Source organism: Petromyzon marinus, chromosome 67, assembly GCF_048934315.1.
Source record: "Petromyzon marinus isolate PM22_M1 ecotype Great Lakes invasive population chromosome 67, UKy_Petmar_22M1.pri1.0, whole genome shotgun sequence".
Lineage (NCBI taxonomy): Eukaryota > Metazoa > Chordata > Hyperoartia > Petromyzontiformes > Petromyzontidae > Petromyzon > Petromyzon marinus.
This window is the reverse complement of record NC_133733.1, coordinates 3,125,794-3,151,905: the sequence shown is the minus strand read 5'-3', so window position 1 is coordinate 3,151,905 and position 26,112 is coordinate 3,125,794. Positions and strand designations below refer to the sequence as shown.

The following is a 26,112-nucleotide window of genomic DNA, read 5'->3' as shown; positions in this document are numbered from 1 at the left end:
CACGAAGAACAACCCAGAGCCCAGGCCTACTGATGGTATCATAGGCCTTGACCAGGTCAATAAAGCAGAGATGTAGGTCTTCCTGGAATTCCATACACCTCTGCTGTAGCAGACGGACAGAAAATATGGCATCTGTGCAGGACCGCCCTTTCCTGAAACCGCATTGGGGCTCCGCAAGCCTCTCCTCGGCGTACCTGGCAAGGCGATGTTGAATAGTCCTTGCCAGGACCTTTCCCGGCACACTGAGGAGTGAGATGCCCCTGTAGTTGTTACAGTCTGTGCGGTCCCCCTTCTTAAAGAGGGGGACCACCAGGGCATCCTTCCAATCCTGTGGTTTTCATTGTTTCTGGAGGAGCCCCGAGGGTAGAGATTCAATCTCCTGGCTCCGCCAATTGGGGTTCGGCCAGGAGACGTCATAGATGCCTGTTCCCCCAGGGCCTCCGGCACAAGCTTACTAGTTAGATATTTTAGACGTGGTTTAGTGGTAAATTTTTGAAGGTGGAGGGGTTACCAACCCCTCGCACCCGTCCAGAGCCATGAGGGGAGGAGCCAATCGGAATTGGGCCCCCACAGCACTGTCCACGACAGAGTTGCCCGTCCGGCACCGCGAGGAGGTAGGAGATTGTTTTGCCGGACACACACACGCAAGCACACACACGTACGCGCGCGCTCGCAAGGGCCGATCGGTAAGCAGGCTTTGTGTCGCGGTTAATAACAAAAAAACCTGGCAAAAAATAAGTTGACAGTTTTGGCACTAAAGCGGTTGTGTGTGTTGGGGAGTGAACAACCCGCAGCAACGTTTTGCTCTTTGGAGTCGCCGTGGTGGTTTTCTGGAGAGAAAAAAAATATGGCCCGATAATTTCGGATAAAAACAACAACAAGAGCAAGACAAATAGAGTGCGCTCCTCAATACATTGTGTGTGGTGGTGTTGATGGTAGTAGTGGTATTGATGGTGGTGGTGTTGATGGTGGTGGTTTTGATGGTGATGGTATTAATGGTGGTGATTGTGTGTGTGGTAGTGGTGGCAGCAGACTGCCAAACAACAGGGTGTGGCTCTTCTTTTGAACAAAAGAATGAAGGGGGCGTGGGAGCATGGCGGTGAGGTGTGGGAAGCTGTAAGCCCCAGGCTACTTTGGGCTCGCCTTCCCATCAACCGGAGGTGAGGAATGGTGGTCGTAGTTACTTATACCCCCACCGAAGATGAACATCCGTGGAGGGATGCAGGCAAAGCTGATGAGTCAGATGCCTTCTATGACCTCCTGTCACAGGTGCTGGCTAAAGTGGCCCCTCGGGATAGAGTCATCATGTTGGGTGACTTCAATGCCCGAGTTGGTCATGATACTGGCACCTGGTCTGGAGTAATTGGAGGGCATGGGCCAGATCAGCTCAATAACAACGGTAGGAGGCTGCTAGATTTTTGTGCAGCCCATGGGCTTGTAATTACCAACACGCTGTTCCGGCATCGGCGCATCCACACAACATCATGGATGCATGCCGGGTCCAAGCAAGAACATCTGCTGGACTACATAGTGACGGACCAGCGGATGCGAGCCCATGTCCTTGACACCAGGACCTACCGTGGAGCTGATCTGCCCTCTGACCATCGACTAGTCATCTGTAAGATGCGCCTGCCATTCTTCCACTCCGGTGGTGGGTGTACACCCAGAACCCCATTCCGACCTAAAGTGGCCTGGTCTCAGTTATCTGATGAAAGTTGCAAGCGAGAATTTCATCATCGCTTGCGGCTGGGATTGGCATCGTCCCCGACTCCTCCTGATGTCGAGGGTAAATGGGCGAGGTTTAGGACTGTGACTCATGCAGCTGCAATGGCTGCTTTGGGTACGCGGTCCAGACCTCCCCAGAGACCCTGGCTGACAGAGGATGTGTTCAGGATGGTTGAGAAAAAGCGACAGGCCCACTGTCATCGGCTACAGAATCCCATGTCAGAGAATGAGGAGGCTTACCGCAGCCTTCGCTCGAAGGTTTGGAGAGCCGTGAGGCGCTGCAAGGATGGGTGGTGGTCACGGGTTGCTGAGGAGATGGAGTCTGCCTCAGTGGCCCGTGATCACAAATCTCTATTTAACTCCATCAAAAAAGTAACCTGCAGCGTCACACCTATTACCATCATTAGGGGAAAAAACGGTGATCCAATCTCCGACCCCCAGGAATAGGTTTGCAGATCTGCTGAGCATTTCTGTGAGGTCCTGGGGGAGGGAAAATCCCTCAGCCAGGAAAACATCGTGGCACAAAGTGAGGATGACCCTGCTGAGGCTGCGGTGCCTCAAATATTGGAAGAAGTCACCCCCTGTGAGTGGCTGGCTGAGGTGCCATCTGTTGAGGAAGTACTGAAGGCGATCCGGAGTCTGAGACCAGGAAAGGCAGCGGGCAGAGATGATCTCCCAAGCGACATGCTGAGGGAGGGTGGCGTTTGTGCACAGACTGCCCTATATGACATCATAACAACGGTCTGGACCACTGGACGGGTTCCGCAGGATTGGAAGGATGCCCTGGTGGTCCCCCTCTTTAAGAAGGGGGACCGCACTTACTGTAACAACTACAGGGGCATCTCACTCCTCAGTGTGCCAGGAAAGGTCCTGGCAAGGATTATTCAGCATCGCCTTGCCAGGCACGCTGAGGAGAGGCTTGCGGAGCCCCAATGCGGTTTCAGGAAAGGGCAGTCCTGCACAGATGCCATATTTTCTGTCCGTCTGCTACAGAAGAGGTGTAGGGAATTCCAACAAGACCTACATCTCTGCTTTATTGACCTGGTCAAGGCCTATGATACCATCAGTAGGCCTGGGCTCTGGGTCGTTCTTCGTGCTTTTGGAGTACCTGACCCTCTGCTCACGATCATTAAGGACCTTCATGATGGTGAGCGGGCCCGGGTAAAACTACGTGGCCGGGAGTCAGAGCCATTCCCTGTACACCTTGGGGTGCGACAGGGATGTCCTCTGGCTCCCACATTATTTAACATCTATTTTGACCACGTAGTTCGTGAAGCCTTCAATAGCTGTACCGGGGGAATCTCCATATGGTACAGATATAATGGGAGGCTGATCGATGCCCGGGTGCGGTCAAGGGATGGCGCTCCCTATTGCTCAACCACGTTATGTATGCTGATGATTTGGTAATAGCTGCTCATTCAGAGGAGGAGTTGGAGATGCTGCTGCTGAGACTGGAGCGTGCCACTAAGAGGTGGGGCCTTACCATCAGCCCCACCAAAATAAGCACCTGCCTGGGCATTTTGTACCATCGGACACTCCACCCCCACAACTCCCAATCGGTGATGGGGAAGTTGTGGAGAGAGTGGAGAGTTTCCCATACCTGGGCAGTGTGCTTATGACTGGCTCCAGTTTAACATCAGAGGTCTCACTCCGAATCAGTCGAGCGGCAATATCTTTTCATCGGTTGCGTAACGCTGTGTGAAAGCTACCTGGTCTGTCGCTCCGCACTAAGCTTCAGGTCTTCTCGGCCACGGTCATTCCCTCCCTTCTCTACGCTTGCGAAACATGGACCCCCTTAATGGAACATCTTCGCCGGTTAGAAACATTTAGGCTGGCCTGCCTACGATCCATCCTGGGTTTAACCAGACTGGATTGTGTGAGGAGCTCACAAATCCTTGAAAGATCTGGGCAAGGTCCCATCGGTGAGCTCCTCCGGCGGGCAAGGCTTCGATGGCTGGGTCATGTAGCCCGCATGCCCAGCCAACGCATGCCGAAACAGCTTTTTTTCTGCCGGATTGAGGGGGTTAAGCGGGCGCGGCACGGGCTAGAGAAGAGATGGAGTGATGTGGTGCAGGAGGACGTGGAGCTGAGTGGACTTGCCGATGACTGGTACCAGCGGTGTCAAGATCGGCCTCTGTGGAGGAGGCTCGTGAAGGATGCTACTGGGCAGTTGGAGGTAGTCGCCCTCCAACAACAACGGAGGGCGGAGGAGCGACGCTCACAACAACGAGCGGAGCGCCGGGTGGCTAAAGCACAGCAGGTTGGCACAGTAGGGTGCACAGGTGGTGCATCAGCCAGTCATCTCAGTCAGTCGACCCGTGGCACCTGGGTCTGCCCCGTGACCACCTGCCAGCGGGCGTTCGACACTTCACGTGGCCTCAGGGTGCACATAGCCTGGCACAAGCGTCGTGGTGACGTCACTGCCACTTAGTGGCGAATGGCGGTTGTTGTTGTTGTTGGTAGTGGTGGTGGTGTTGATGGTGGTGGTGGTGGTAGTGGTGGTGTTGTTGGTGTTGATGGTGGTAGTGGTGTTGATGGTGGTAGTGGTGTTGATGGTGATAGTGGTGGTGATAGTTGTGTTGATGGTGGTGGTGGTGTTGATGGTGGTGGTGGTAGTGGTGTTGATGGTGGTGGTGTTGGTGGTGTTGATGGTGGTGGTGTTGGTGGTGTTGATGGTGGTGGTGTTGATGGTGGTGGTGTTGGTGGTGTTGATGGTGGTGGTGTTGATGGTGTTGATGGTGGAGTTGATGGTGGTAGTGGTGTTGGTGTTGATGCTGGTAGTGGTGTTGGTGTTGATGCTGGTAGTGGTGTTGGTGTTGATGCTGGTAGTGGTGTTATTGTTGATGGTGGTAGTAGTGGTGATGGTGGTGTTGATGGTGGTAGTAGTGGTGGTGGTGGTGGTGTTGATGGTGGTGGTGTTGGTGGTAGTGGTGGCGGCCGGGCGTGGTGCTGGTAGACAACCAACCCCCTCTTGCGCCACAGTGCCAGTAGCCTTCACAGGTGCTGCTCGCCAACAGCACTTGCCCCTACAGCCTGAGAGTCTACACGGGGGATCTTTGTCTTTGTCTACCTTCATAGGCGCTAGGCGCTGCTGCTACTCGCTACTCACAGCACTTGCCCCTACAGTCTGTTAGAGGCTACACGGGGGATCTTTGTCTGTGTATACCTTCACAGGCGCTGCTGCTACTCGCTACTCACAGCACTTGCCCCTACAGTCTGCTAGAGGCTACACGGGGGAGCTTTGTCTTTTGGTGGTGCGTCAAGACGCTGCTACTGGGCAGTTGTGAGGCAGTCGCCCTCCAGCAACACCCAAAGGAGAGCGGAGGAGCGCCGGGCGGATAAACCACAGCGAGTTGGCACAGTGAGGGGGCGCAGGTGGTGGCATCAGCCAGTCTCATCTCAGTCGGGCGACCCATGGCACCTGCTGGGTCTGTCCCGTGACATGCACCTAGCCTGGCACAGCAGTCAACCCATGGCACCTGCTGGGTCTGTCCCATGACCTCCTCCTGCACCTAGCCTGGCACAGCAGTCAACCCATGGCACCTGCTGGGTCTGTCCCGTGACCTGCACCTAGCCTGGCACAGCAGTCATCCCACGGCACCTGCTGGTTCTATCCCGTGACCTCTTCCTCCTGCACCTAGCCTGGCACAGCAGTCAACCCACGGCACCTGCTGGTTCTATCCCGTGACCTCTTCCTCCTGCACCTAGCCTGGCACAGCAGTCACCCCATGGCACCTGCTGGGTCTGTCCCGTGACCTCCTGCACCTAGCCTGGCACAGCAGTCAACCCATGGCACCTGCTGGTTCTATCCCGTGACCTCCTGCACCTAGCCTGGCACAGCAGTCATACCATGGCACCTGCTGGGTCTGTCACGTGACCTCCTCCTGCACCTAGCCTGGCACAGCAGTCAACCCATGGCACCTGCTGGGTCTGTCCCGTGACCTGCACCTAGCCTGGCACAGCAGTCAACCCATGGCACCTGCTGGTTCTGTGCCGTGACCTCCTGCACCTAGCCTGGCACAGCGGTTGACGCCCACCCTCACTCGGCGGCCCGAATCTCGTCCGTCGGCGTTTTGCCGGTGGTGCGTCCCATCACCTGCTCAAGTTTCCCCCAGACGTGGTGTAACGGTGGTGTAGCGGTGGTGCAGCGGTGGTGTAGCGGTGGTGTGGCGGTGGTGTAGCGGTGGTGCAGCGGTGGTGTAGCGGTGGTGTAGCGGTGGTGTGGCGGTGGTGTAGAGGTGGTGTGGCAGTGGTGTAGTGGTGGTGTAACGGTGGTGTGGCGGTGGTGTGGCGGTGGTGCGGCGGTGGTGCGGCGGTGGTGTGGCGGTGGTGCAGCGGTGGTGTAGCGCTACGAACCCGGCCGCCTCGAGTTCGATTCCCGCTCACGGCCAACACCAGTGATGGTTGTCTGAACGGGTCGTGGGCTCTCTCTCTCTCCTAGGTCGACTCAGCCTCAAATGAGTACCTGGTGCCGTGTGTAGAAATCGCCACCGGTGGAGACAAAGGCGGCTAGTGTGCGTGGGGGTTGGCCACCCATCCCCGTCGTGTGCCGTGTCGGCCTTCGTAGGCGCTGCTCGCTACTCACAGCACTTGCCCCAACAGTCTGTTAGAGGCTACACGGGGGATCTTTGTCTGTGTCTACCTTCACAGGTGCTGCTGCTACTCGCTACTCACAGCACTTGCCCCTACAGTCTGTTAGAGGCTACACGGGGGATCTTTGTCTGTGTCTACCTTCACAGGTGCTGCTGCTACTCGCTACTCACAGCACTTGCCCCTACAGCCTGTTAGAGGCCACACGGGGGAGCTTTGTCTTTGCGCGCGCACCGTCGCTCTTCTACGGTGGCGAGGGAGATGTTAACTCCCTCGCCTGGTACGCAGGACATCGTGGGTTCAGTCCTGATCCTGACAAATGCCTGCTGCTGTATAATTAGTCTGCATCTCTCTCACGCTCATCATCATCATCACGGTGGCTAGGAGATGTTAACTTCCTCGCCTGGTACGCAGGAGGTCGTGGGTTCGATCCTGATCCTGACGACGCCTGCTGCTGTATATTTGGAGTCCGCGTCTCTCTCATCATCATCACGGTGGCTAGGGAGATGTGAACTACCTCGCCTGGTACGCAGGGGGTTGTGGGTTCGATCCCTCCCTTGCCGGCGCCTGCTGCTGCTGCTGTATATTTGGAGTCTGCGTCTCTCTCTCTCCCTCCCCGTGATCCCTCCGCTTCTTCCCCGTCCACACTTGGAATCAACGTCGCCACTCATTTCACGAGATTAATTTTTGCACACTGCTTTGCATTTCCACGCGACGGTGGTGACAATCCGCCACGCCGTTGAGCCGTCGTTTGTGATGGCCGGAGGGTCGCTTCTGAGAAATCGCTACGCAGCACTCCGGTCGGGTGAGATAATAAACAAATGGTTTAGGGTTTAGTAGTCCGGTGCTGTCGGCTGCTGGCATCTTCGAAGTGTTTCGGGGGACCTTTTGGGGTCAGTTTCTCGGCAACCGTGACTTGACGAGAGAGGTAAATCAATTAAAAGCCGAGCTTTCCATACAGAGGCTGGACGCATGTTTTTCTTTTTAATTAAAAAAATCATCGCCATTGTCTCGATTGACACTCATTTCTTTAGATCTGATTTTTGTCGGGATCGAACCCTCGACCTCCTGCGTACCGGGCGAGGTAGTTAACATCTCCATGGCAACAGCCTCCAGGCAAGGGTCGGGATCGAACCCACGACCTCCTGCGTACCTGGTGAGGTAGTCAACATCTCCGTGGCAACAGCCTCCGGCAAGGGTCGGATCGAACCCACGACCTCCTGCGTATCTGGTGAGGTAGTCAACATCTCCGTGGCAACAGCCTCCGGCAAGGGTCAGGATCGAATCCACGACCTCCTGCGTTACCGGGCGAGGCAGTCAACATCTCCGTGGCAACAGCCTCCGGGCAACGGTCGGAATCGAACCCACGACCTCCTGCGTACCGGGCGAGGTAGTCAACATCTCCGTGGCAACAGCCTCCGGGCAAGGGTCAGGATCGAACCCACGACCTCCTGCGTACCGGGCGAGGTAGTCAACATCTCCGTGTCAACAGCCTCCAGGCAAGGGTCAGGATCGAACCCATGACCTCCTGCGTTACCAGGCGAGGCAGTCAATATCTCCGTGGCAACAGCCTCCGGGCAAGGGTTGGGATCGAACCCACGACCTCCTGCGTTACCAGGCGAGGTAGTCAACATCTCCGTGACAACAGCCTCCGGCAAGGGTCAAGATCGAACCCACGACCTCCTGCGTTACCAGGCGAGGCAGTCAACATCTCCGTGTCAACAGCCTCCAGGCAAGGGTCAGGATCGAACCCATGACCTCCTGCGTTACCGGGCGAGGCAGTCAACATCTCCGTGTCAACAGCCTCCAGGCAAGGGTCAGAATCGAACCCATGACCTCCTGCGTTACCGGGCGAGGCAGTCAATATCTCCGTGTCAACAGCCTCCAGGCAAGGGTCGGGATCGAACCCATGACCTCCTGCGTTACCGGGCGAGGCAGTCAACATCTCTGTGTCAACAGCCTCCAGGCAAGGGTCGGGATCGAATCCACGACCTCCTGCGTTACCAGGCGAGGTAGTCAACATCTCCGTGGCAACAGCCTCCGGGCAAGGGTCGGGATCGAACCCACGACCTCCTGCGTTACCAGGCGAGGTAGTCAACATCTCCGTGGCAACAGCCTCCGGGCAAGGGTCGGGATCGACGTTACCGGGCGAGGTAGTCAACATCTTCCAAGCCACCTTGGGGCATTGACACCCGACGTCTTCCCGTCCGAGCAGTGCTCGTTGCGAGCGTGTCCATTCAACAGCGACGGCCCATCAAGTTGGCAAGCCGGGCTTCGCCCCGTAGCGTGGCGTCCATCCTCTTCGCTTGTGCCCCAGCAGCAAGAGGATAATGGGACGGTGGGGAGGAGCATTTTTTTTGGGGTGTGTGTGTGTGTGTGGAGGCTACGAAGGGCCGACGCCGACGCCACCCTCACCGTATGCACCGGCAGCGTCCCCCACGATATTCGTGAAGCCCACTCGGGGCTAGCTGAGTGGACTCTTTACATCGTCTCTTAGCCAGGGCGGTGTTCGTGGTACACAAATGCAAAGCTGCTGCCACTGCAGCCACTGCTGCTGCTGTTGCTGCTGCTACTGCTGTTGCTGCTGCTGCTACTGTGGCTACTGCTGCTACTGTGGCTACTGCTGCTGCTACTGCTGCTACTGCTGCTGCTACTGCTGCTACTGTTGCTGCTGCTACTGTAGCTACTGCTGCTGCTACTACTACTGCTGTGGCTACTGCTACTACTACTGCTGCTGCTGCTACTACTGCTACTACTACTACTGCCACTGCAGCCACTACTGCTGCTACTGTGGTTACTGTTGCTGCTGCTACTGCTGCCACTGCAGCCACTACTGCTGCTGTTACTGCTGCTACTGCTGCTACTACTACTGTTGCTGCTGCTACTGTTACTACTGCTGCCACTGCAGCCACTACTGCTGCTACTGTGGCTGCTTCTGTGGCTGCTACTACTACTGCTGCTACTGCTGCTGCTACTACTGCTGCTACTACTGCTGCTGCTGCTGCTGCGAGGATGACAGGAGTTCGCGCGTGACGAGCTACACCGGGTCACAGAGATCGATACTGAAATGATGGCCATTAAAGCCCCATTGATGTGGATTCCTGGTCACCCCAGGGTTCATCGATTCGGTTAGATCCCCCTGTCGCATCCTCCATGCGCAGCGCGAGATGCTCACCGCCACGCTCACCACCACGCTCACCACCACCACGCTCACCACCACCACCACGCTCACCACCACCACGCTCACCACCACCACCACCACGCTCACCACCACCACCACCACGCTCACCGCCACCACCACGCTCACCACCACCACCACCACGCTCACCACCACCACCACGCTCAACCACGTTATGGTCATCACCCGCACCTCCGATTAGCACTTGGCTATGTACGGTGCAAAAGACTCAACACTGCACCATAGACTCAACACTGCACCATAGACTCAACACTGCACCATAGACTCAACACTGCACCATAGACTCAACACTGCACCATAGACTCAACACTGCACCACAGACTCAACACTGCACCATAGACTCAACACTGCACCATAGACTCAGTACTGCACCATAGACTCAACACTGCACCATAGACTCAACACTGCACCATAGACTCATTACTGCACCATAGACTCAACACTGCACCATAGACTCAACACTGCACCATAGACTCAACACTGCACCACAGACTCAACACTGCACCACAGACTCAACACTGCACCATAGACTCAACACTGCACCACAGACTCAACACTGCACCACAGACTCAACACTGCACCATAGACTCAGTACTGCACCATAGACTCAACACTGCCCATAGACTCAACATTGCACCACAGACTCAACACTGCACCGTAGACTCAACACTGCCAATTGACTCAACAATCCGCACCTCCGTTTAGTGCGGTTGGCTACGTACGGTGCAACAGAAGTTCAACGCACACACACACACACGGGGCATAGCAATAAGACAGCGCAAATTTAAACCGCGTGACCGCACAATGGCACTGGGTACTGATTTGAAGCTGAGTCGACCTAGAGGGGTCCCAGGACCGGGTTCAGATGAACGTCACCGTCGTTGGCCGAGAGCGGGAATCGAACTCGGGTCGCCGGATTGTCAGCTCAGCGTAGCGCTAACCGCTACCCCACCGCTCCCCACACACATTTACAGTATCCATTGCGCACACACACACACGCACAAAGACAAAGATCCCCCGTGTAGCCTGTAACAGACTGTTGGGGCAAGTGCTGTTAGCGAGCAGCGCCTATGGAGGCTCCCGGCACCGTGGCACACGAGGGGGTGGGTGGCCAGCACCACTCCCGTCCGCCTTTGTCTCCCCAGTGGCGATGTTTACCGTTCACACCGCACCAGGTACTCATTTGAGGCTGAGTCGACCTAGGGGAGTAGGCCCAGGACCGGTTCTGATAATACATCAACGGTGTTGCTGGCCGTGAGCGGGAATCGAACTCGGGTCGCCGGGTTCGTAGCACAGCGCTAACCGCTCCACCACCGCTCTCCATGCACACACAGACACACACAGACACAGACAGACAGACACACAGACAGACACACAGACAGACACACACACTACACACACTACACACACTACACACACACCACACACTACACACTCACAATAGCACCACTCACACACCACACACAGTAAACCACCCGCACTCACAACACCAACTCTCACACACCACACACGTCACACACCACCCAACACACGCCACACGCCATACCACACACCACACACACCATACACACACACCCCACACACACTACACACCACACCACACACACTACACACACACCACACACATCACACATACACCACATACACACACACCCCACACACACTACACACCACACCACACACACCACACGACACACCACACACGCCACACCACACACACCACACACACCACATACACACACACACACCCCACTCACACTACACACCACACCACACACACCACACACACACCACACACACCACACATACACCACATACACACACCCCACACACACTACACACCACACACACCACACGACACACCACACACGCCACACCACACACACCCCACACACACTACACACCACACCACACACACACCACACACACACACCACACACCACACACACCACACACACTCCACATACAGACACACCCCACACACACTACACACCACGCACTCACAATACCAACACACACACCTCACAAACACTACACACCACCCACGCACTTACAATACTAACACACACACACACTACACACACCACACACTACACACACCACACCACACGACACACACCACACCACACACTTCACACACACACCACATACACACGACCCACACACCACCCACACACTACACACACCACACACGCACTCACAATACCAACACACACACTACACACACACGCCACACACACTATACACCATACCACCCACGCACTCACAATACCAACATACACACACTACACACACACTAAACACACACCCCACACACACTACACAACCCACGCACTTACAATACCAACACACACACACACCACACACTACACACAACACACACGACACACACCACACACACCACACAGACACTACACACATCACACAGACACTACACACATCACACAGACACTACACACACACACCACACGCGACACACACCACACACACCACACAGACACACCACACACCCCAAACACACCCCACACACACCCCACACACACTACACACCACACCACGCACTCACAGTACCAACACACACACCACACCACACACACCACACCACACACTTCACACGATCCACACGCCCCACACACACGCCCCACACACACGCCCCACACACACTACACAGACACAACACACACACCCCACACACACCACACACCACACCACCCACGCACTCACAGTACCACGGCTCACTCACTGCAGCCAAAGCGTTGATTTATCTTGAGGGGGAGATTCCATGGCTCCGGTGTCCAGACAGCGTCGTGCGTTCATCCGATATTAAAACGACCGTCCTCAGCTCTCTCGCTCCACTCTCTTCCTCGGCGCTCTCTCTCCTCGCTCCGCTCTCTCTCCTCGCTCCACTCTCTCTCTCTCCTCGCTCCACTCTCTCTCTCCTCGCTCCACTCTCTCTCTCTCCTCGCCCCACTCTCTCTCTCTCCTCGCCCCACTCTCTCTCTCTCCTCGCCCCACTCTCTCTCTCCTCGCTCCACTCTCTCTCTCCTCGCTCCACTCTCTCTCTCCTCGCTCCACTCTCTCTCTCCTCGCTCCACTCTCTCTCCTCGCTCCACTCTCTCTCCTCGCTCCACTCTCTCTTCACTCTCTCTTTTTTTCCCTCTCCCCTCTCTCTAACTCCGCTCTCTCTTCGCTCTCTCCCCCGCTGTGTCCCCCCCCCTCTCTCTCTCAGCGCAGCTCCGTCAATTCCCACGCCGCCCAAAGCGACCGATCGCCTTGTGCCGGATTCACCCTTCCGTTATCGATAATCATCGCCGTCGTAGCCATCGCCGCCGTCATTGGTGTCACCGCCACCGTCCGGTCCTGTCCGTGCCGCCCTCGCATTCGCCACGTTTTTTTTTGTAGGAAAAGCGAGGGGGCCGTGATATGTAAAATAACACAACGTCCCAAAAAAAAAAAACGCCATCTAAATCGCTCCCAATTACGTTCCCGGTTTTGCGTCGCGTTGTTTGGGGGAAGGGGACGGGGACGGGGGGAGGGGAGGGGGTTGTGCTCGGTGAAGAATCACGGTGGCGGCCGAGCAGAGCGGCAGAATGGCTGCGGTGATCGGCACGTTGGGGAGGTGTTGTGTGGCTTCTCTCTCTCTCGTGAGGTCCTGGGGGAGGTGAAATCCCTCAGCCTGGGAAACATTACGGGGCATGGTGGGGATGACCCCTGCCGAGGCTGCGGTGCCTCAAATATTGGAAGAAGAAGTCATCCCCTGTGAGCGGCTGGCTGAGGTGCCGTCTGTTGAGGAAGTACTGAAGGCGATCCAGAGTCTGAGACCAGGAAAGGCACCGGGCAGAGATGATCTCCCAAGCGAAATGCTGAGGGAGGGTGGCGTTTGTGCACAGACTGCCCTACGTGACATCATAACAACAGTCTGGACCGCTGGACGGGTTCCGCAGGATTGGAAGCAGGCTGGATTGTGTGAGGAGCTCACAAATTCTCGAAATATCTGGACAAAGTCCCATCAGTGAGCTCCTCCGGCAGTCAAGGCTGCGTTGGCTGGGTCATGTAGCCCGCATGCCCAGCCACCGCATGCCCAAGCAGCTTTTGTCTAGCCGCATAGAGGGATCTGATTAGGCGTGGCACAGGCTAGAGAAGAGATGGAGTGATGTGGTACAGGAGGACGTGGAGCTGAGTGGACTTGCCGATGGCCGGTACCAGCGGTGTCAAGATCGGCCTTTGTGGAGGAGGCTCGTGAAGGACGCTGCTACTGGGCAGTTGGAGGCAGGCGCCCTCCAACAACAACGGAGGGCGGAGGAGCGACGCTCACAACAACGAGCGGCGCGCCGGGTGGCTGAAACATAGCAAGTTGGCACAGTAGGGGGCACAGGTGGTGCATCAGCCAGGCGTCTCAGTCATCTCCGTCAGTCAACCCATGGCACCTGGGTCTGTTTCATGACCTCCTGCCAGCGGGCGTTTGACGCTTCACGTTGCCTTAACGTGCACATAGCCTGGCACAAGCGCCATGGTGACGTCACCACCACTTAGTGGCGAGTGGTTGCTGTTGTCGTTGATGGTGGTGGCAGTACCCTAGGTCGACTCGGCCTCAAATGAGTACCTGGTGTGGTGTGTGAAACACCACCACTGGGGGAGAGACAAAGGCGGTCGGGCGTGGTGCTGGCCACTCACCACCCCCTCGTGTGCCACAGTGCCAGTAGCCTTCATAGGCGCTGCTCGCTAACAGCACTTGCCCCTACAGTCTGATACAGACTACACGGGGGGTCTTTGATGGTGCAAGTGTTGGTGATGTTTGGCTCAAAGGAGCCAAATAGTGGAGGTAGTGGTGCTGCTGCTATGAACGTATTTGTATGTATGTCGGGTGTATGTTGTATGTACGTATGTTGAACTTCTCGGTGCAGTGTCGAGTCTTTGGGCAGTGTTGAGTCGAAAGATATCTGTGGGTGTCCGTGTGAGTTTGGGTCTGTGTGAGTTTAGGTCTCTGTGTGAGTCTGGGTCTCTGTGTTCGTGTGTGGGTCTCTATGTGAGTCTGTGGGTCTCTGTGTGAGTCTGTGGGTCTCTGTGTGAGTCTGTGGGTCTCTGTGTGAGTCTGTGGGTCTCTGTGTGAGTCTGTGGGTCTCTGCGTGAGTCTGTGGGTCTCTGTGTGAGTCTGTGGGTCTCTGTGTGAGTCTGCGGGTCTCTGTGTGAGTCTGCGGGTCTCTGTATGAGTCTGTGGGTCTCTCTTTGAGTGTAGGTTTCTGTGTCGGTATGTGGAATATCTTTCACACCGTACGTAGTGAACCGTGCTAATTGGAGGTACGGGTGAAGGACAACAAATTAAACACAAAAGAAGTTCTAAAGAAATGAGTTTGTCAATCTAAATGATGATTTACCGCTATGTATATCTACGTATCTATATGGCTCTACTAGACATGTCTACAGAGAGGGAAAAAAGTATTTGATCCCCTGATGATTTTGTACGTTTGCCCACTGACAAAGAAATGATCAGTCTATAATTTTAATGGTAGGTTTATTTGAAAGTGAGAGACAGAATAACAAACAAAAAATACAGAAAAACGCATGTCAAAAATGTTATGAATTGATTTGCATTTTAATGAGAGAAATAAGTATTTGACCCCCTTTCAATCATAGATTTCTGGCTCCCAGGTGTCTTTTATACAGGTAACGAGCTGAGATTAGGAGCACACTCTTAAAGGGAGTGCTCCTAATCTCAGCGTGTTATCTGTATAAAAGGCGCCTGTCCACAGAAGCAATCAATCAATCAGATTCCAAACTCTCCACCATGGCCAAGACCAAAGAGCTCTCCAAGGATGTCAGGGACAAGATTGTAGACCTACACAAGGCTGAAATGGGCTACAAGCCCATTGCCAAGCAGCTTGGTGAGAAGGTGACAACAGTTTGTGCGATTATTCGCAAATGGAAGAAACACAAAAGAACTGTCAATATCCCTCGGCCTGGGGCTCCATGCAATATCTCAACTCGTGGAGTTGCAATGATCATGAGAACGGTGAGGAATCAGCCCAGAACTACACGGGAGGATCTTGTCAATGATCTCAAGGCAGCTGGGACCATAGTCACCAAGAAAACAATTGGTAACACACTTCGCTGTGAAGGACTGAAATCCTGCAGTGCCCGCACGGTCCCCCTGCTCAAGAAAGCACATATACATGCCCGTCTGAAGTTTGCCAATGAACATCTGAATGATTCAGAGGACAACTGGGTGAAAGTGTTGTGGTCAGATGAGACCAAAATGGAGCTCTTTGGCATCAACTCAACTCGCCGTGTTTGGAGGAGGAGGAATGCTGCCTATGACCCCAAGAACACCATCCCCACCGTCAAACATGGAGGTGGAAACATTATGCTTTGGGGATGTTTTTCTGCTAAGGGGACAGGACAACTTCACCGCATCAAAGGGATGATGGACGGGGCCATGTACCGCCAAATCTTGGGTGAGAACCTCCTTCCCTCAGCCAGGGCATTGAAAATGGGTCGTGGATGTGTATTCCAGCATGACAATGACCCAAAACACACGGCCAAGGCAACAAAGGAGTGGCTCAAGAAGAAGCACATTAAGGTCTTGGAGTGGCCTAGCCAGTCTGCAGACCTTAATCCCATAGAAAATCTGTGGAGGGAGCCGAAGGTTCGAGTTGCCAAACGTCAGCCTCGAAACCTTAATGACTTGGAGAAGATCTGCAAAGAGGAGTGGGACAAAATCCCTCCTGAGATGTGTGCCAACCTGGTGGCCAACTACAAGAAACGTCTGACCTCTGTGATTGCCAACAAGGGTTTTGCCACCAAGTACTAAGTCATGTTTTGTAGAGGGGTCAATTACTTATTTCCCTCATTAAAATGCTAATCAATTGATAACATTTTTGACATACGTTTTTCTGGATTTTGTTGTTGTTATTCTGTCTCTCACTGTTCAAATAAACCTACCATTAAAATTATAGACTGATAATTTATTTGTCAGTGGGCAAACGTACAAAATCAGCAGGGGATCAAACACCTTTTTCCCTCACTGTATATGAGTATGCATCTATATGGGTTTCTACGTATCATATGTGTCCCTAAGTAGCGCTATGTTTCTCTGTATCTATATGGGTCTCTATGTATCATATGTATGCCTGAATAGCTATATGTGTCTCTGTATCTATATCCGTCTCTATGTATCTATACAAGTCTATGTATCTCTGTGTTGAGAGAGCAGCAGTCATAACAACAGCAGCTTTAGCTCGACAGCATTCATAACAACAACAGCGGCAGTAGCAGCAGTGTCACGCTGCAGTCGCTGTCGCAGCTGGTAAGGGCTAGGCAATGTTGTGACCGCGTGCCGTGGCGGACGGTAGAGAGACGACAGCATCGGTAGCAATAGCAACAGCAGTTCAGACAGCATCGCTATCAGCAGCAGTGTCAAGCAGCGGTGGCTGTCGCAGCGGGAGGGGGCCGCGCTGGGTTTGCGATCGCGTGCCCTGGTGGGCAGGCACAAATGAGGGCCGTAGATTCTCAGAACCAGCCCCTTGGCCGTCTCTCATTCACGAAGACAAAGATCCCTTCTCTCCCCCCCACCCACCCCCCGTATAGCGGCTAGCAGGGCTATACAGCAGCAGTAGCAGTACACACACAACGGTAGTGTAAGACACACAACGGTAGTGTAAGGCACACAACGGTAGTGTAAGACACACAACGGTAGTGTAAGACAACGGTGGTGTAAGACACACAGCGGTAGTGTAAGACACACAACGGTAGTGTAAGACACGCAACGGTAGTGTAAGACACACAACGGTGGTGTAAGACACACAACGGTGGTGTAAGACACACAACGGTGGTGTAAGACACACAACGGTAGTGTAAGACACACAACGGTAGTGTAAGACACACAACGGTAGTGTAAGACACACAACGGTAGTGTAAGACACACAACGGTGGTGTAAGACACACAACGGTAGTGTAAGACACACAACGGTAGTGTAAGAAACACAACGGTAGTGTAAGACACACAACGGTAGTGTAAGACACGCAACGGTAGTGTAAGACACACAACGGTGGTGTAAGACACACAACGGTAGTGTAAGACACACAACGGTAGTGTAAGAAACACAACGGTAGTGTAAGACACACAACGGTAGTGTAAGACACGCAACGGTAGTGTAAGACACAACGGTAGTGTAAGAAACACAACAGTAGTGTAAGACACACAACGGTAGTGTAAGACACACAACGGTAGTGTAAGACACACAACGGTAGTGTAAGACACGCAACGGTAGTGTAAGACACGCAACGGTAGTGTAAGACACGCAACGGTAGTGTAAGACACACAACGGTAGTGTAAGACACACAACGGTAGTGTAAGACACACAACGGTAGTGTAAGACACACACACAACGGTAGCGTAAGACACAACGGTAGCGTAAGACACAATGGTAGTGTAAGACACACAACGGTAGTGTAAGACACACAACGGTAGTGTAAGACACACAACGGTAGTGTAAGACACAACGGTAGTGTAAGAAACAGAACTGTGGTGTAAGACACAACGGTAGTGTAAGACACGCAACGGTAGTGTAAGACACAACGGTGGTGTAAGACACACAACGGTGGTGTAAGACACACAACGGTAGTGTAAGACACACAACGGTAGTGTAAGACACACAACGGTAGTGTAAGACACACAACGGTGGTGTAAGACACAACGGTAGTGTAAGACACGCAACGGTAGTGTAAGACACACAACGGTAGTGTAAGACACACAACGGTAGTGTAAGACACACAGCGGTAGTGTAAGACACACAACGGTAGTGTAAGACACGTAACGGTAGTGTAAGACACGTAACGGTAGTGTAAGGCACACAACGGTAGTGTAAGACACACAACGGTAGTGTAAGACACACAACGGTGGTGTAAGACACACAACGGTGGTGTAAGACACACGACGGTGGTGTAAGACACACGACGGTAGTGTAAGACACACGACGGTAGTGTAAGACACACGACGGTAGTGTAAGACACACGACGGTAGTGTAAGACACACGACGGTAGTGTAAGACACACGACGGTAGTGTAACGGTGTGTACGCAACCCAAACTCTGGGCCGCATAGTAAACCCGTCGAGACTCCTAGAGACCCATAGACAAGACAAATATCCCCCGTGTAGCCTCTAACAGGCTGTAGGGGCAAGTGCTGTTAGCGAGCAGCACCTGTGAAGGCTGCCGGCACTGTGGCACACGAGGGGGTGGTTGGCTACCAGCACCACGCCCGGCCGCCTTTGTCTCCCCAGGGGCGATGTTTACTACACACCGCACCGGGTTACTCATTTGAGGCCGAGGTGACCTAGGGGGAGGCCCAGGACCGGTTCAGATAATAGCTGCCACTGGTGTTGGTGGCCGTGAGCGGGATTTGTAGCGCGGTGCGTTCAGAGGTACGTTCATGACGAGCAGCAGCAGGAGGAGGATTGGAGTCATGCCACCCAAACTATGGACTGTATCGTAAACACTGCTGTGGTCTTTATGTATGTTGAACTTCTTTTGCATGGTGCATAGCCAACCGTGCTAATCGGAGGCCCAGTGTTGAGTCTGTGGTGCAGTGTTGAGTCTATGGTGCAGTGTTGAGTCTATGGTGTAGTGTTGAGTCTGTTGTGCAGTGTTGAGTCTATGGTGCAGTGTTGAGTCTATGGTGCAGTGTTGAGTCTATTGTGCAGTGTTGAGTCTGTTGTGCAGTGTTGAGTCTATGGTGCAGTGTCGAGTCTATGGTGCAGTGTTGAGTCTATGGTGCAGTGTTGTAAGTATGTTGAACTTCTTTCGCACCGTACATAGCCAACTGCGCTAATCGGAGTCCGCAGGGAGAAAGGGGGGAAGGCGACACAAACCGCCGGGCGCGTCGTTCCAGATGTTCGCCAAAATGAGCAGGCAGTCTGCAGCGCTTGCGAGTGTTTTACGGCGACAACTGCTCCCATAAATGTTTAATCGCCTGCACCGGTGGGGTGCTTTGAATGCCGACGAGAATTAAGCGGACGGAGAGTGATAGAGAGGGGCTCCACGGTGGCTAGGAGATGTTAACTACCTCGCCTGGTCTACAGGAGGTCGTGGGTTCAATCCCGGACACCGGACAATGCCTGCTGCTGCTGTATATTTGGAGTCTGCGTCTCTCTCAAACTCTCTCATCATCACGGTGGCTAGGAAATGTTAACTACCTCGGCTGGTATACAGGAGATCATAGTTTCGATCCCGACCCTGTGACGATGCCTGCTACTGCTGGATATTTGGAGTCTGCGTCTCTCTCTGTCTCCCCGTGCTCGCGTGGATTTTTCTCTGGGTCCCGCGGTTATTCCCCTCTAACATTCAGAATCAGCGTCACCACCACGCGTTTCGAGAGTCATTTGGCTACCGCCAGACGTTGCCACACGGCGGCGACGATGAAGACGATAACATATTCTTGGTTCTTTCGGTAAAGTCACCACGTAGAAGGGAAACAATAAAATAATGAAAATATTAAACAATAAAATTCTCACGACGTTTCGACTGCAACACAAAGCAGCAATCATCATCATCAGGTGTGAAAACCACAGCAAGAATAAAATAATGAAAATATTAAACAATAAAATTCTCACGACGTTTCGACTGCAACACAAAGCAGCAATCATCATCATCAGGTGTGAAAACCACAGCAAGAAAATAAAAAACGCCGCTTTTTTCAAATTTTCTTGCTGTGGTTTTCACACCTGATGATGATTGCTTGTGTTGCAGTCGAAACGTCGTGAGAATTTTATTGTTTTATATTTGTATTATTTTATTGTTTCCCTTCTACGTGGTGACTTTACCGAAAGAACCAAGAATATGAATCCCTGCAGTCACGAAAGCTTTAAATAAAAAAAGACAATATCAGTTTAGATTTTAAGCTTTCTACGTAGGTAGAAAATAAAATAAATTAAATCACGACGTCTTTTTTTCCCCCCGAGACCAAGGTGCTCTGCAAACCCACGGGCTACTCTATCAAAGGTTTGTTCATGAAGCCATCCAAATCTATAAACGTAGACGTAACTTAAACCGAGAAGATGGATACAAATTGAGCAATCATTGGAAGGATGTTATATTAACCAGGTAAAAACCTTAACTGTTTATGGTTGTTCCATCATATCTGCCGGGTACTCGTCTATTTTTCCGAGTTAATATCCCCCCCCAGCATCCCCAGCGTTTGGTATTGTTACTACATTGGCATTGTCGCTACATTGGCATTGTTGCTACATTGGCATTGTTGCTACATTGGCATTGTTGCTGCATTCGCATTGTTACTATATTGGCATTGTTACTACATTGGCATTGTTGCTACATTGGCATTGTTGCTGCATTGGCATTGTTGCTTCATTGGCATTGTTGCGGCATTGGCATTGTTGCTACATTGGCATTGTTGCGGCATTGGCATTGTTGCTACATTGGCATTGTTGCTTCATTGGCATTGTTGCTACATTGGCATTGTTGCTGCATTGGCATTGTTGCGGCATTGGCATTGTTGCTACATTGGCATTGTTGCTACATTGGCATTGTTGCTACATTGGCATTGTTGCTTCATTGGCATTGTTGCTACATTGGCATTGTTGCTGCATTGGCATTGTTGCGGCATTGGCATTGTTGCTACATTGGCATTGTTGCTACATTGGCATTGTTGCGGCATTGGCATTGTTGCGGCATTGGCATTGTTGCTGCATTGTTGCTACATTGGCATTGTTGTTACATTGGCATTGTTGCTGCATTGTTGCTTCATTGCCATTGTTGCTACATTGGCATTGTTGCTACATTGGCATTGTTGCTGCATTGGCATTGTTGCGGCATTGGCATTGTTGCTACATTGGCATTGTTGCGGCATTGTTGCTTCATTGCCATTGTTGCTACATTGGCATTGTTGCTACATTGCCATTGTTGCTGCATTGTTGCTACATTGACATTGTTGCTTCATTGGCATTGTTGCTGCATTGGCATTGTTGCTACATTGGCATTGTTGCTGCATTGGCATTGTTGCTGCATTGGCATTGTTGCTACATTGGCATTTCTAGATTTAAAGCTTTCGTGACTGCAAGGATCCATACTCTTTGGTTCTATTCGGTAAAGTCACCACGTAGGTAAGAAATAAAACAACAAAAATCACGACGTTTCGGCCACAACACAAGCGGCCTTCATCAGGTGAAGGGACCGTGCTGTCTCGCACTCCAGCGCTGTCTTCGAGACAGTCTGGTCCCTTCACCTGATGAAGGCTGCTTGTGTTGTGGCCGAAACGTCGTGATTTTTGTTGTTTTATTTATACCTACGTGACTTTACCAAATAGAACCAAAGAGTATAGAAATTAAATTGTTGTTTTAGTTTCTTTTAGACCGGAAGAAGGATGACTTCTCCACAATCCTGTCAATCGCCTGGTGATATGCCGGATGTTATAATCGCCGGCGAAAATGTGAAATGACTCAAATTATATTCTCATTATGCTGCTCATTTCGCTCGGTCCGATGACACTCCACCCAATCCAACCCCACCACCACCAAACACCCCCACACCCACCCCACATCACCCACCCACCCCCACCCACCACGCCACACTACTCACCCCACCACCACTCCAACTCGTCACAGACGGGAAACCACTGCACCAACAGTACCACCACCATTGCGAATGACATCAACAACCGCCATGTGTCACTAAGTGGCGGTGATGTCACCACGACGCTTGTGCCAGGCTATGTGCACGTTAAGGCCACGTGAAGTTTCGAACGCCCGCTGGCAGGAGGTCACGGGACAGACCCAGGTGGTCCCATGGGGTCGACTGACTGAGATGACTGAGATGACTGGCCGGTGCACCACCTGTGCCCCCTACTGTGCCAACTTGCTGTGTTTAGCCACCCGGCGCTCCGCTCGTTGTTGTGAGCGTCGCTCCTCCGTTGTTGCTGGAGGGCGACTTCCTCCAACTGCATCCTCCTATTGCTCCTCCTCATCCCTCCTCCTCATCCTCCCTCCTCGTAAGAACTGGCACGGTGGGTGGTGGTGGTGGTGGTTGAGTGGTGGTGGTTGGGTGGTGGGTGGGTGGTGGTGGGTGGGTGGTGGTGGTTGGGTGGTGGTGGTTGGGTGGTGGTGGTTGGGTGGTGGGTGGTGGTGGTTGGGTGGTGGTGGTTGGGTGGTGGGTGGTGGTGGTTGGGTGGTGGGTGGGTGGTGGGTGGGTGGTGGTGGTTGAGTGGTGGTGGTTGGGTGGTGGTGGTTGAGTGGTGGTGGGTGGGTGGTGGTGGTTGGGTGGTGGTGGGTGGGTGGTGGTGGGTGGTGGTGGGTGGGTGGTGGGTGGTGGTGGGTGGGGGTGGGTGGGGGTGGGTGGGGGTGGGTGGGTGGTGGGTGGGTGGGTGGTGGGTGGGTGGTGGGTGGTGGTTGGGTGGGTGGGTGGTGGTGGTTGGGTGGTGGGGGTTGGGTGGTGGGTGGTGGTGGGTGGGTGGTGGTGGGTGGGTGGGTGGTGGTGGTGGGTGGTGGGGGTTGGGTGCTGCTGGTGGTGCTGCTGCTGATGATCACCTGGCAGGGTGCTACAGAGAGACACCGCAGACGCTGCGAACCCTCGGGCCAAACGCGGCGTCACTGCGCCGGGGATGATGACGATGACGGTCCGTGTGTGTGTGCGTGCGTGTGCAGTGGGGAGTGGTGGGTGTAGTGGTTAGCGCTACGCTGCGCTACGAACCCGGCCACCCCGAGGTTCAATTCCCCGCTCACGGCCAACACCGGTGACGAATTGTCTAAACCGGTCCTGGGCCTCCCCTAGGTCGACTCAGCCTCAAATTAGTACCTGGTGCGCGGTGTGTAGTAGTGAACGTCGCCACTGGGGAGACAAAGGCGGTCAAGCGTGGTGCTGGTAGCCACTCACCCCCCTCGTGTGCCACAGTGCCGGTAGCCTTCGCAGGTGCTACTCGCTACTAACAGCACTTGCCCCTGCAGCCTGTTAGAGGCTACACGGGGGATCTTTGTCTGTGTCTACCTTCACAGGTGCTGCTCGCTAACAGCACTTGCCCCTGCAGTCTGTTAGAGGCTACACGGTGGGGGATCTTTGTCTTTGTGTGTGCGCACCAAGCCAGAGCAGCAGTAGGGGAATGTTTTTCATCTTTTGTTTGCTACAAACGTTTACCCCTCGCTGTGAGCGTTTGCCCTGTGCGCGGGTGTGTGTACACGTAGTTGTACGTGTGTGTGTGCACACGTGGATGCACGTGTGTGTGTACACGTGGATGCACGTGTGTGTGTACACGTGGGTACACGTGTGTGTGTGTGTGTACACGTGGGTACACGTGTGTGTGTGTACACGTGGGGACACGTGTGTGTGTGTACACGTGTGTACACGTGTGTGTACACGTGGGTACACGTGTGTGTGTACACGTGTGTATGTACACGTGTGTGTGTGCGTACACGTGGATGTACGTGTGTGTGTGTACACGTGGATGTGTGTGTGTGTACACGTGGATGTACGTGTGTGTGTGTACACGTGGGTGTGTGTGGGGAGCGATAGTGTAGCGGTTAGCGCGCTGCGCTATGAACCTGGCGACCCGAGTTCGATTCCCGCTCACGGCCAACACCAGTGACGATTATCTGAACCGGTCCCGGGCCTCCCCTAGGTCGACTCAGCCTCAAAACGAGTACCTGGTGCGGTGTGTAAACATTGCCACTAGGGAGACAAAGGCGGTCGGGCGTGGTGCTGGCCACCCACCCCCTCGTGTACCGTTCCGGCCTTCATAGGTGCTCGCTAACAACACTTGCCCCTACAGTCTGTTAAGGCTATATGGGGGATCTTTGTTTTGTGTGTGTACACGTGTGTGTGTGTACACGTGGATGTACGTGTGTGTGTGTACACGTGGACGTACGTATTTGTGTGTGTACACGTGGACGTGCGTGTGTGTGTACACGTGGATGTACGTGTGTGTGTGTGTACACGTGGATGTACGTGTGTGTGTGTGTACACGTGGATGTACGTGTGTGTGTTCACGTGGATGTACGTGTGTGTGTGTACACATGGGTGTGTGTCTGTACACGTGGGTACACGTGTGTGTGTGTACACGTGTGTGTACACGTGTGTGTGTGTGCGTGTGTACACGTGTGTGCGTGTGTACACGTGTGTGCGTGTGTGTGCGTGTGTACACGTGTGTGCGTGTGTACACGTGTGTGTGTATACACACTCTCCATCTCTCTCTCTCCATCTCTCTCTTTTTTTGCTTCGTTCGGTCTTTTTTCGGTCTTTTTTCAATGCTTTGCTTTATGTAACCCCCCCCCCCCCCCTTTTAAATGAAAGATTTAACAAAAGATTTCAGGCTCTGCTCTCCTTACCCCTTCCCTCCCTCTCTCTACCCCCCTCTCTGCCCCCCCCTCTCTCTACCCCCTCTCTTCCTACTCCATGTCGCGCTCTCTCTCGATCGCTTTTGTTTAAACTACGACAAGTGCTGCATCTGCACACAGCCCTCACTCCATCCTTCTCCATCTCTCTCCCTCTCTCTCCATCTCTCTCCATCTCTCTCCATCTCTCTCTCTCCATCTCTCTCTCTCCATCTCTCTCTCTCCATCTCTCTCTCTCTCCATCTCTCTCCATCTCTCTCCATCTCTCTCCATCTCTCTCCATCTCTCTCCATCTCTCTCGCCTCCAGTGCTATTGCTGCTGGCGGCAATTAAAGTTTTTTAAAAGTCAAAGTCTCTCCATCCTCCATCACTTTTTCCATCCCTCCATCTCTGTCCATCCCTCTCTCCATCTCTATCTATCTCTCTTTTTTCCAGGGGGTCCGTAATGTTACGTATGTATGTTGAACTTCTTTCGCACGGTACGTAGCAAACCGTGCTAATCGGAGGTGCGGAGTATTGAGTCTACATGATGAATGTATGTATGGTGCAGTGTTGAGTCTATGGGCAGTGTTGAGTCTATGGTGCAGTGTTGAGTCTATGGTGCAGTGTCGAGTCTATGGTGCAGTGTCGAGTCTATGGTGCAGTGTTGAGTCTATGGGGCAGTGTAGAGTCTATGGTGCAGTGTTGAGTCTATGGTGCAGTGTCGAGTCTATGGTGCAGTGTCGAGTCTATGGTGCAGTGTTGAGTCTATGGGGCAGTGTTGAGTCTATGGTGCAGTGTTGAGTCATTGGGCAGTGTTGAGTCTATGGTGCAGTGTTGAGTCTATGGTGCAGTGCTGAGTCTATGGTGCAGTGCTGAGTCTATGGTGCAGTGTTGAGTTTATGGTGCAGTGTTGAGTCTATGGTGCAGTGTTGAGTTTATGGTGCAGTGTTGAGTCTATGGTGCAGTGCTGAGTCTATGGTACGGTGTTGAGTCTATGGTGCGGTGTTGAGTCTATGGTGCGGTGTTGAGTCTATGGTGCAGTGTTGAGTCTATGGTGCGGTGTTGAGTCTATGGTGCGGTGTTGAGTCTATGGTGCGGTGTTGAGTCTATGGTGCAGTGTTGAGTCTATGGTGCGGTGTTGAGTCTATGGTGCGGTGTTGAGTCTATGGTGCGGTGTTGAGTCTATGGTGCAGTGTTGAGTCTATGGTGCGGTGTTGAGTCTATGGTGCGGTGTTGAGTCTATGGTGCGGTGTTGAGTCTATGGTGCAGTGTTGAGTCTATGGTGCGG

General features: G+C 53.3%; 2 protein-coding genes across 2 annotated transcripts in view; one reads left to right on the top strand and one right to left on the bottom strand.

Moving 5' to 3' along the window:
• LOC116956711 (SLIT and NTRK-like protein 3) overlaps positions 1-12,395 on the bottom strand; it is a 51,328-nt gene extending 38,933 nt beyond the window's left edge. Inside the window, exon 1 of the mRNA XM_032978481.2 lies at positions 12,258-12,395. The gene's annotated coding sequence lies outside the window, so the exon portion shown is untranslated. The remainder of the gene's footprint in view (positions 1-12,257) is intronic.
• Positions 1-26,112, top strand: part of LOC142906570 (uncharacterized) — a 130,744-nt gene that overhangs the window by 71,964 nt on the left and 32,668 nt on the right. The gene's annotated exons all lie outside the window — the stretch shown is intronic.